The sequence below is a fragment of the Dermochelys coriacea genome, chromosome 1 (assembly GCF_009764565.3).
Source record: "Dermochelys coriacea isolate rDerCor1 chromosome 1, rDerCor1.pri.v4, whole genome shotgun sequence".
NCBI classification, from domain to species: domain Eukaryota; kingdom Metazoa; phylum Chordata; order Testudines; family Dermochelyidae; genus Dermochelys; species Dermochelys coriacea.
The window spans coordinates 284,938,577-284,950,673 of NC_050068.2; the positions used below are offsets into that span (position 1 = coordinate 284,938,577).

The window sequence follows — 12,097 nt, forward strand, 5'->3', positions numbered from 1 at the left end:
ATGGAGATTTTGACAGGGCATGCGGATATAGTGTGTCCTGCTTTTCCACAGTAGTAAGAGGTTTTTCCATCTCCCGTGCTCTCACTCACTTGGGGACAGGTGGGGTAGCATCATGTCTATCTGCATGGGCTCGACCAGGGCCAAGTTTCCTTGAATCTGAGAGCTGAACCTTGGGCAAGTGCAGTGGGCTTCCTGAATTCCAGTTGTTGTTCATGAAGCCTGTTGTCTATACTGATACACAGGTCCATAAAGGCCTTCCACCTGATGGGAGTGTCTACCTGTGCCAGCTCATCCTTTAATTCATCACTGAGAACAAGACAAAACTAATGGACGACTGTGACATCATTCCAGGCAGTGTCTGTGTCCAGCTGTCTAAACTGGGTGACATACGAAGGGGCTAACCCAAGGGGTTGCCAAGCTTACGTAAGGTGATCTCTGCCATGCAAGATTTATGCAGATCATCAAAAATGGTGATGAATTCTTGAGGAAGGAGTCTCGGTTTGCCATCACCAGGTAATCCTGCTCTAGAAAGGGAGACGTTCATGCTAAGTCTTTTCCAGTAAGAAAGCTAAGTACCAGTCCCACCTTGACCTGGACCTTGGTGTATTCCTGGGGCCGGAGCATAAACAGCAGTCTGCATTAGGTAATAAACCCAATAAATTTGCTACAGGTATCATCATATCTCTCTGGTAATAGAATACTGGGGCCAGTCACCCAAACTGGTGTCATATGGTAAGAAAAATGAGTACCCACAGCTGGTCTGAGTTCTGTAACTTTTTCCAACAGAGAACAATTTTCCATTTGCAGATGCTGCACTTGATCCCTCACCCTCTGTTTCTCGCTTGGAGGATAGTGATCTGTTCCTGCAGATTCACAGGCCACAAGGGCAACACTGAGATGGGCACCACAGCAAAGTCCAGGAGTTCAGCAACAAGTACAAGAAGAGACCGAGAGAGGTCTGAGGCCCGTACTGTCAAGGCCCGTAGTATGAGTGGTCTGACGTAGTGGCTGGAGCCCATAGTTGAGTAGGAGTCAGGAGTCATGCCAAGAGTCACACCCAGAGTCAGAATCTATACCACAGGTTAAACTGGAGTCAGAGCTAAATGTTACACCAAGGGTCAAATTGGAGTCTGTAAGTGGAGTTAGAGTGAGAAAGGAGGTAAAGCATATTGTAAAAGAAACCAGGACATGGAACCAGATATGGTTGCCAACCCTCAAGGATTACCCTGGAGTCTCCAGGAATTAGATTAATTTATAATTAAACAGTATGTCATGTGAAGAAAACTCCAGGAGTATGTCCAACCAAAACTGGCAACTCTCGGGGTCCTTAGGACATCAGAAGTCCTGAGCACACAGAGGGTAAGGCTCTCACCTGACAACTCCGCAAGCCTGACAGGCTGCCATCTTTTTCTTCACCTTTCTGCATTGCATATCTGTCCTGAAGTAAAAACTTGCTATACCAATACTGGGCCTCATTTGAGCACAAGCTGCCAACTTTCACAAAACTGTTAAGTATTTTAGAAATGGACAAATAGGAGATTGGGATGAAATCGCAGAAATCATTTTACATGTAAATGGACAGGCAAAGAACATCCTTTTTCTAAATTATTTCAAAGATGCTTTGGTAAATGAGACACTTGGACTCCACAGGGGATCGTCACCTTGTAGGTACTCTCATGGGAAAATGTTTTCTGCATAAAATGCTAACTGAAATATATCATTTTAGTAGGGAATACAAAAGCTTATATAGCTTAAAACCAAAATAAATTACACATACTTCCTTATTAACATTTTCCTTATTAGGAATATGACAAAACAAGCTTTTTCCTGTTATTCACTGTTTGTTCTTTTGCGGTTAACGCTTTCCTAACACTAGCAGTCACAGCTATATTTCAAAAGACTGGCTATTACAAATTGTTCTGTTTAAATTTTCCATTCTCCCTCTTCTCCTGCCACCCCTTGTACACAGTTATTTTAATCAAAGTTATCTTGGTCAAAGTTTGGGCCTACTTAATTTTCCCTTACAATCTTACATTCATAGATAGATTCATAGATACTAAAGTCAGAAGGGACCATTCTGATCATCTAGTCCGACCTCCTGCACAGCGCAGGCCACAGAACGTCACCCACCCACTCCTATGAAAAACCTCACCCATGTCTGAGCTATTGAAGTCCTTAAATCATGGTTCAAAACTTCAAGGAGCAGAGAAGCCTCCCTTCAGTTAAACATGCCCCATGCTACAGAGGAAGGCAAAAAAAACTCCAGGGCCTCTCCAATCTGCCCTGGAGGAAAATTCCTTCCCGACCCCAAATATGGCAATCAGCTAAACCCTGAGCATATGGGCAAGATTCACCAGCCAGATACCCAGGAAAGAATTTTCTATAGTAAATCAGATCCCATCCATCTAATATCCCATCTCAGGGGATTTGGCCTATTTACCCTGAATATTTAAAGATCAATTACTTACCAAAATCCCATTATCCCATCATACCATCTCCTCCATAAACTTATCGAGTAGAATCTTAAAACCAAATAGATCTTTTGCCCCCACTGCTTCCCTTGGAAGACTATTCCAAAACTTCACTCCTCTGATGGTTAAAAACCTTCATCTGATTTCAAGTCTAAACTTCTTGGTGGCCAGTTTATACCCATTTGTTCTTGTGTCCACATTGGTGCTGAGCTGAAATAATTCCTCTCCCTCTCCTATATTTATCCCTCTGATATATTTATAGAAAGCAATCATATCTCCCCTCAACCTTCTTTTAGTTAGGCTAAACAAGCCAAGCTCCTTAAGTCTCCTTTCATAAGACAAGTTTTCATTCCTCGGATCATCCTAGTAGCCCTTCTCTGTACCTGCTCCAGTTTGAATTCATCCTTTTTAAACATGGGAGACCAGAACTGCACACAGTATTCTAGATGAGGTCTCACCAGTGCCTTGTATAACGGTACTAAAACCTCCTTATCCCTACTGGAAATGCCTCTCCTGATGCATCCCAAAACCGCATTAGCTTTTTTCACAGCCATATCACATTGGCAGCTCATAGTCATCCTATGATCAACCAATACTCCAAGGTCCTTCTCCTCTTCCGTTACTTCTAATTGATGCGTCCCCAACTTATAACTAAAATTCTTGTTATTAATCCCTAAATGCATAACCTTACACTCTTCACTATTAAATTTCATCCTATTACTATTACTCCAGTTTACAAGGTCATCCAGATCCTCCTGTATAATATCCCGATCCTTCTCCAAATTGGCAATACCTCCCAGCTTTGTATCATCTGCAAACTTTATTAGCACACTCCCACTTTTTGTGCTAAGGTCAGTAATAAAAAGATTAAATAAGATTGGTCCCAAAACCGATCCCTGAGGAACTCCACTGGTAACCTCCCTCCAACCTGACAGTTCGCCTTTCAGTAGGACCCGTTGCAGTCTCCCCTTTAACCAATTCCTTATCCACCTTTTGATGTTCATATTGATCCCCATCTTCTCCAATTTAACTAATAATTCCCCATGTGGCACGGTATCAAACGTCTTACTGAAATCTAGGTAAATTAGATCCACTGCATTTCCTTTATCTAAAAAATCTGTTACTTTTTCAAAAAAGGAGATTAGGTTGGTTTGGCACGATCTACCTTTTGTAAAACCATGTTGTATTTTGTCCCATTTACCATTGACTTCAATGTCCTTAACGAATTTCTCCTTCAAAATTTTTTCCAGGACCTTGCATACTACAGATGTCAAACTAACTGGCCTGTAGTTACCTGGATCACTTTTTTTTCCTTTCTTAAAAATAGGAACTATATTAGCAATTCTCCAATCATTCGGTACTACTCCTGAGTTTACAGATTCATTAAAAATTCTTGCTAATGGGCTTGCAATTTCAGGTGCCAATTCCTTTAATATTCTTGGATGAAGATTATCTGGGCCCCCCCGATTTAGTCCCATTAAGCTGTTTCAGTTTCGCTTCTACCTCTGATATGGTAATATCTACCTCTATATCCTCCTTCCCATTTGTCATGCTACCATTATCCCCACGATCCTCTTTAGCCTTATTAAAGACTGAGGCAAAGTATTTGTTTAGATATTGGGCCATGCCTAGATTATCTTTAACCTCCGCTCCATCCTCAGTGTTAAGCGGCCCCACTTCTTCCGTCTTAGTTTTCTTCTTATTTATATTTATATTTTATATCTTCCCTTTTGTGCTTTTAGCACAACTATTAGTCTTAAACCTTCATTTTTATTAAACCTTGTATTTTTTATTTTAAATCAAATGGCTCAGCCTTTGGGGTTTTAGTTGAATGCAATGACAATGCATGATTAGGATGAATATGGAAGGTGTTAGTATTATTACCTCTTTTACAACATCAACATAATTTTAAACTAAACAACAAAACTAAAAGCATTAACATTCCCATTGTAACAATATGATAGGGTTGTGATATAGCCTTAGTCACGGAACACAATACATCATACCTAGTACATAAAGTAGACCTCTATAGGCTGTGTGAGAAGCATTTTTTATTATTTGATATATATTTTGAAGTATATGAATTTGCTTTTGTAATTCAGAGATTTTCTAGACCTTCGGCAGGAGTGAAAGCAAATTTTGGAATCGATCAGGTACTAAGGCAGTCCAATTAAACGGTATCTGAAATTTAAGGGCTGATTGTAAAATTTCATCAGCAGGCCATAAATAATATTGCCTGCAGGGGTGGTGAGATTGAAATGTATGTCTTGCAAAGTGGTGGCCTTAACATACACACAGCTATTATTTGCTTGGAAAAGCAGATGTCCTGTCAGGGTAGTTCCTTGTCCCTTACCCTTCCAACAAACATTGTTATGTACTGTGACAACTTCCCCGGGCTACAGTTTGCGTACACACTGGAGCTGTGGGGGTTCTAACGGCCAGAGCGTCCACAGACTTCCTATCCCTATTCAAATGTTAGGTGTTATTCCAGGAGCACTGACTATGAATTGGTTAGGCATACAAGGTAGTTTAATTTTCCAAATGTTTTGGTGAATTATCCACTCCCACATGCATCCTCCACATGGACTGTGAAGGATTCGGTATGTGGGAGCCCACACACCTCCAATGGGTCAGTATGCCTGGAAGGAGCATTGCGAATGTCTGCACTTCCACCCAGAAAGTTTCCAAGTATGTCTCCAGGGCCATAGATTAGATGATACTTCTGAAGTATTTGTAAGGGTAGTGGGTCAAATTTGATGCTCAAGATCACTCCAAATGGCCATCAGCTGGTCATTCAGGAAATCCCGAATTTCTAAACATGCCAGATCCCACTGCAATGCCTTCCCAGCCTCAGTGATATTTAGCACTATTGTTGTTAGCAGTTTCTGGATTATTGAACTAAGGGCAGAAATAACACATAATTCACCAACTCCAGCCTGCACCTGAGTTAACTGTGCTCCAGGTCTTTTTCAATTGTCCCAGTTTTTCTTCATGCTGCTATCCTTTATAAATGTTCCAAACCACATCTGTGCTATTGGCTTCATCCCATAAGCGTCCAGCCAGGTCCCTCTTATTTTTTTTCTAGAGGCAACCCAGGCCCTTTGCTGAGCTAACCTAATAGCAGCCCCTTTTGAGCAATTTGTATATATAGAGGTGACTTGAAAACTGGATATGGGCAGTGTGAACTTGACAGTTCCTAGTATAGCATTGATCACGGTCCATTGAAATTCTAACCCATCCTTTCTCTGTGAAGGGCTGTACCACAATTGTTGGTTAGTTACTTGCAAGTGCTTCTGGGAGGCAGCAGCACCAAGCGCATAGGAAGGGGTATGTTGCAATATGCTGCAGGTTAAATTATCAGTTACTGGAATAATTTTAATACAGATATATTTTTCCATGGCAGAGCAAGCTCTTTGAGTATACGTTTGATTATTTACTAGTTGGGTGATCAAATAACAGTAAGGGCCTACTTCATCCAATATGCTGCAGAGTTCAGGAGCGGCCGTCATATTTACCCTGTCATAGAACCCATTATTCTTAATTTCTGATTCCTGGGGCTCATTTGTAGTAATATTATATATTTCTATTTTCACTGACCCATTTGTTTTTTACTTAATTGTTCACTTATATGAACTATTTTGAACTTAAAAAAAAATTCTGAACAAAATTTTAGTAAATCACTAAGATGTGAAGGCCTGGGCCATTGGGTTTCATTAGAATATACAGTATTATCTGTATTCGGGTAAATTTTAGTGGTGGTGACAGAGGTGGAGGGAATGGTGGGAGTAATGTCTGTGGCAGCAAGGTGTTTTTGGTATTTATCCTCCAGAAGCCAATTAGGGATGGCAGTGCATTTTGATGGTACTTGTCTTGTAAGCACAGAGCCCAGCCCCTGGAAAAAAACCCACCCCACCACTCAACTCCACATTTCCAAGTGCGGTCCCCACAATTCCCTCCCTGCCACTTAACAATACTTCGTCTTTTCCACCACGGCCAATTCTTAATGTCTGTTGTAGTCAGGAATCCCTGGACTTTGGTGATTTCAACAGAATGAGTGTTCCTTCTTCTTTCTTTGAACAGCCGTGGTTTAGCATTATTCAGGGTAGAGGTTACCAGCACATCACCCTGTAATTGTTTGGTTCTTCTAGCAAAGTCCAAATGCACAGTAGTTCTGTCAGTATAAGGGAGAGGTTACTAGCACTTCACCTTGTTCTTTTCTCTTGCTGTCCAGAAGGAACAGCAACATCAGTCGGAGGATCATCCTGAGGTGGAGGGATGGCAGTCGGTCCCCAGCACCACACAGCTGTGTTGGTAATTAACAGGACTTGGTAAGGGCCTCTCCAGTGCAGGGCCAGGGTGGTCTTTCACTGATGGACCTTTATATAGACCCAGTCTTTTGGTCCCAGTGAGTGGCAGGCATGCTCAGGATTCTTGGATAGTGCTTCTTTTACCTGTATATAAAGAAACCTGACACATTTCATTAGTGCCTGGTGATAATCAAGCATTGTGTCATCCATTAAATGAATATCCATCTGAGCCAGAGCCAGTGGGGCACAACCAGTAGTCGCATCAGGTGCCCTGTTAGAATTTCATGAGGGCTGAGTCCAGTCTTTCGACTGGGAGTCACCCTCATATTCATTAATGCTAATGGGAGGGCATTTGGCCACCTTAAATTTGTTTTAGCACAGATCTTGGCCAGTTTATTTTTCAAAATCCCATTTTGACATTTCACTGTCCCAGCAGCCTGCGGGTGGTAGGGGCAGTAGAGATTGTGTTGGATCTGTAAAGCTGCACATAACTTGTTATAATTTGTCCAATAACATTAGGTCCACTATCGTTGTTGTTACTCACAGGTATGCCAAATCGTGGTACAAAATCCTTAAAGTTTAACAACAGTTTTGGCATCTGCCTTTTTACAGGGAAAGGCCTCAACCCAGTTGAAAAATACATTAACTAAAACTAACACACTTATAATTACAACATTTAGACATTTAAATAAAATCAATTTGAATATTTACAAAAGGTCTCCAGGAAGGGGGATATGCTACCTGCCTAACCTTGATAGCTTTACCAACACTATGTTGCTGGCAGATTACAACACTGTTGGTAGTATTACTTAAAGTATTCCTTTCTTTACAAATATCCTTGCTGATTGCAGGCAAAACTGAGGAATTTTTTCCTGTATTTGTATTTGTTTTATAGGCAGGTCAGGTTTCAGTGGCTTCTATCTTTATTATTTCGGTGATTTGCATTAACACAGACATTCTTGGCTTGCTTTTGGACTCAAAGTTATCAGCCGCTTAGAGACTTTGTCTCAAAAGGACACAATTAACTTCTAACTTTTAACTCCTGCTTTTAAACACACATTGATTTGAAAAGGAAAACACAACCCATCTTGGCTCCCCTTTGGCAAAGTGTTCATTGATTACACAGAGCCACCTTAAGACTTAGTGTGGGGCACTGACTTCAGCTTTTATCTGCTATGTATTACCAAAACAGATTTAAAATTTTTCCCCATTTTCCTGGCTTTGACTGTCCTGCTGCAGCCACAACTTTGGTCTTTATTTAAAAACATTTTAAATCTTGTAAAGCATTAAGTCACCTTAAGGATTAAATGCTCAATACCAAAATTAAACAACCCTAGTTTATTTTGTCTGGCAAAAGTATTTTTCAGTTTTACAATTTTAAAACAACACCAATTCATCTTAAACGTATAAAGCAAAGACTGTACACAGCAGGCGTGTTTGTGAGCAAATTTGACTAACTTATTCATAGTTAAATGATTTCACTTAAATAACCTTTTTCCTGGATTATTTACAGACATTCCTCCAGAGAAATGTGCCCTTTCTCCAAAGGAAAGGCTGCAAAGAAACCAAGAATTTTCTTTTCATAACACCTTTTTTAACATTTGTACAAAGTTTTACTGCTTAATTTCCTCCAGTAACTACAGAGTTAACTTCCACTTTGTTTCTTTCAACTTCCTTGAGCTGTTGTTGCCGGCTTATTTGGGACCAATCCTTTTCTTCCTCGCTGCATTATTCCTTTCCATGGGCACAGTCATTGTTTGACTACCAATTTAGCAAGGAGGGTGGGCTTTTTGACTAACCCCGACCCCTCCTGGTCCCTTTCCCTAACAATATCACTTACAAGGGTCACCCGAATCATCCCCCATGAGGCTTGCCACCTGGACAGAATGCATATGTAATATGCAGGGGTGCCCTCCCCTGGTGAGGAGGGAACTTTCAGACTGTCCCCCACCCATCTTTCAATCACACACACCCTGTGCTAGCGGCTCATAACCTAAAGAAAATTATTACTCTCTCACCTCCCTGGGAAAGGGTCCACTGGGATCAAAGGCTCATAAATAAGGAAAAGTTCCTATCCACTTGGTTACAAGATTCAGCTGACTCCCCTTTTATTTATTTATACACACCTATTTACATACACTCACATTCATTCCTTATATCTAGATGCATCTTATTTAACAATAACCTTAATTCTTTATGTCCAGACTTAATACAACCTTTCCCTTATCTGACGCAGTAACAATCCCTCAGCTGGTACATTGCAGGAAAGGATAGTAGCAGGGCTAAGGACAACAGGAAAGGTAGGGAGAACAGCAGCATTAACAACATGGTGAAATGAGGGAGTTACACTCACTGACCGTAGGAATAATGGCTTTTTGCTATATTAAGGAGGTGATTACTGGTCAAATTCCTTCCTCAGCCTGTTTTCAGAGAGGGTACTGCTGCACCTTGGGAAGGGGTCTTGCTGGGTTCAGGCAAACTTTCACTGGTTGGGCGGATCCAATGTACCCAACCTGGTCAGCATGATCAGCCCACAACGAGGTGGGAGGTCCTTAGCCAGCAGTTCCTGTTGCAATGAGGAAAGGCTGGGGTCGGTCTCCCTCTTGGAGCATCCATGTACATTTTAATTTACATAGCAAGCATCTTCCCAAAAGGTTAACCGGTGAGCAAGGACTGAGGAGGAAGGCATGATGGTCAGACAGAGGACTGATAGAAATGGTCAGAGGTAAAGAGACAGGGTGGGGATTAGGAATATTGCCCACCCCTACGCAGTTTAAATATAAGTTTATAGATCTTCAGATGGAGCTGAGGGGGTACCCCAAAGAGGTCTTAAAGGGTAGAGAGATATCTGATGGCAGCAGGGGCTTGGAAAACCCAGTTTCTCTTTTGTCTCCTTTAATTGTGTTTTAAAGTTTCTCCTGGGAGTCCTTGAGACTCCTCCTTTGAGATTCACAGCACCGTTTTTTCTGTTTCTCCATACCATATGAAATATGCATCAAACATTGGCCAGAAGTGTGCCTCTGAGGTGCACAATCCTGTCAAGATTAAAACTTTCCCTCTAGGGTAGACTGTAATTTTGAATCATCCCTGGTATACCAATTCCATTTTTTCAGGAACTTGCAAGTAAAAGGACCGTAATTTGTGTACATGTAGTACACACGTGTGCCTTTTGGCGGGACGGTGGCCCCTTTGGACTCACTGGCCCCCATTTTCCAGCCTTCCTGGTGAGGCGTGGATCCTTTTTGGACCCTCTGGCCTCCAAGTACCCGACTTCCTTTCACACAGGGCACTCACACAGGGAAGGTGTGTTTAGGACGTCCATGACTTCCTTACAGCCTCCCTTCAGCAAAGAGCGTCAGCTACTCTCAGAGAGAACAGTGCCACTTACTCTGTTGCTTCAGGCAAGGTTACAAGACCAGTTAGTGGCTCATCAGACCACCTTCTGGTGGAGGAGGGGAACCAGACTGTCACAGACGGTAGGGGATGGAGTCATACAATCCTAGCCCCAGACAGACCCTCTCTGGTCATGCATTGCAGAGAGAAACTGTCTTGGTCAGGGGTCTCATCTTAGCTCATTAGTTGGGGCCACAGGGTTTGCTTTAGAGACACCTCTGGTCACAAGCCAACGGCTTCACAGAGAGCTCTGGGCATCTTACTGTGGCCCTTTCTCTCACTTAAACATTCACACTGGCACACAAAACAGAGGTCAACCCATAGACCTACCCAGCCATTCCCAGTGGCTCTTCCCGGGGAAACCAGAACCAGAAGGGCATCAGGCATGTCTGGCAGCAAAAAGTCCAAATACAGCATGCAACTCACCCGAACCCAGAGCCTACGGGCAATCCTCCACCAGAAACCCACAATAGAGATTTCAAAAGGTCTCTTATCTTTCAGATGGGCCCTGGGTCTGGCGGGGATCTGCTCGCAGTCCTCTGGTTCTGGGGTTGGCTGTCTATCCGAATCACAGCACCGTTTAATTGTTGTGGAAATTAAACTGAGGCCCACTTTATTACAAACATGCAGGGGAATGACAGCCAAGCTGCCGACCCCCCCGAAAGGGAATACAAAAGCTTATATAGCTTAAAACCAAAATCAATTACACACACTTCCTTATTAACATTTTCCTTATTAGGAATACATCAAAACAAGCTTTTTCCTGTTATTCACTGTTTGTTCTTTTGCGGTTAACGCTTTCCTAACATTAGCAGTCATAGCTATATTTCATAAGACTGACTATTACAAATTGTTCTGCTTAAATTTTCCATTCTCTCTGTGTACACAGTTATTTTAATCAAAGTTATCTTGGTCAAAGTTTGGGCCCTACTCAATTTTCCCTTACAGGAGGAAACATTAAAACTCAATATCCACCACCCCGGGTACTAACTGTGGTATCTTCCTATATTTAGAATGTTGCAAGGCACTCCAAATGACAAATGCTGAGTTCTAAATGTTTCCCACTGGATTACTTTATAAGGCATATTATTTCTTCTGCTGCATTACTCAGCAGGGATGGCACTAATAATGTATTGGTCAGATCAGACCAGTAAGGTAGGGAGATAGACCCTACATGACATCGTCCTGTCTCATTCTGCTGAGATGATGGAACCCCCTCTGTGCAAAAACAATGTGTTTGGAACTCTACGGTAGAGGAAACTGACAGGAGAGGGAAAGGCCTCTTGTCTCCATATGTCACATTTCCATCTAAACCCAGGGCATTTTCTATCTGGAATACTCAGGATATTGTTAATAAATCCAGGCTTCCACAGGGAGTGAGGACAGAAAGGTAAAGGAACCTAAAACTAAGGCCTGAAACAACAGTTTGCTACCTTAAAGGCCCACTCCACCTTACTCCACACACAGGTGACAAAGAAAAAGGGAGGGAGAGGGGGAATAATCTGGTGAAACAGCACAGATGGCTACATCTGACCCAGCCTTTTTCCAAACACCACCCCCAGCAAGATTAGAGTTCCAGGACCCTGAAGGATGGCCACTCCAGTGGTTCTCTAAGACTTCTGTTTTAGCTCAGCAATCAGAGGAGAAGCAAGTTAACACCCTGTTCTATACAATGGGACCAGAGACAGAGGACATTATCCTTTCCAGAAGTCTCACCCAGCTGCTCAGAAGAAACAATTCCATATAGTTAATGAATAACTGAATATGCATTTCATGCCGTGCCACCATGTGATTTTTGATCTGGTGCAATTTCCCTTAAGCAAGCAAGAGGAGAGTGAGTCAGTGAATGGCTTCATAACCGCCTTGTACAACCTAATCCATTGCGGTGGCTATGGGGAGATAAGAAAAATATTTATCAGAGGCAGG

At 42.1% G+C, this 12,097-nt stretch overlaps 1 long non-coding RNA gene across 2 annotated transcripts; it reads right to left on the reverse strand.

The window, feature by feature from the left end:
• Positions 1–6,131: 6,131 nt before the first annotated feature.
• On the reverse strand, positions 6,132–10,973 carry LOC122455977. 2 transcript variants are annotated; one of them, XR_006274534.1, is made up of 2 exons: positions 9,136–10,973; positions 6,132–6,922 (listed from the first exon to the last, which is right to left on the reverse strand). It is a non-coding gene; the product is annotated as an uncharacterized LOC122455977 (long non-coding RNA). The 2 variants fall into 2 exon arrangements; XR_006274533.1 differs by having other exon boundaries at positions 6,132–6,938.
• Positions 10,974–12,097: the final 1,124 nt, after the last annotated feature.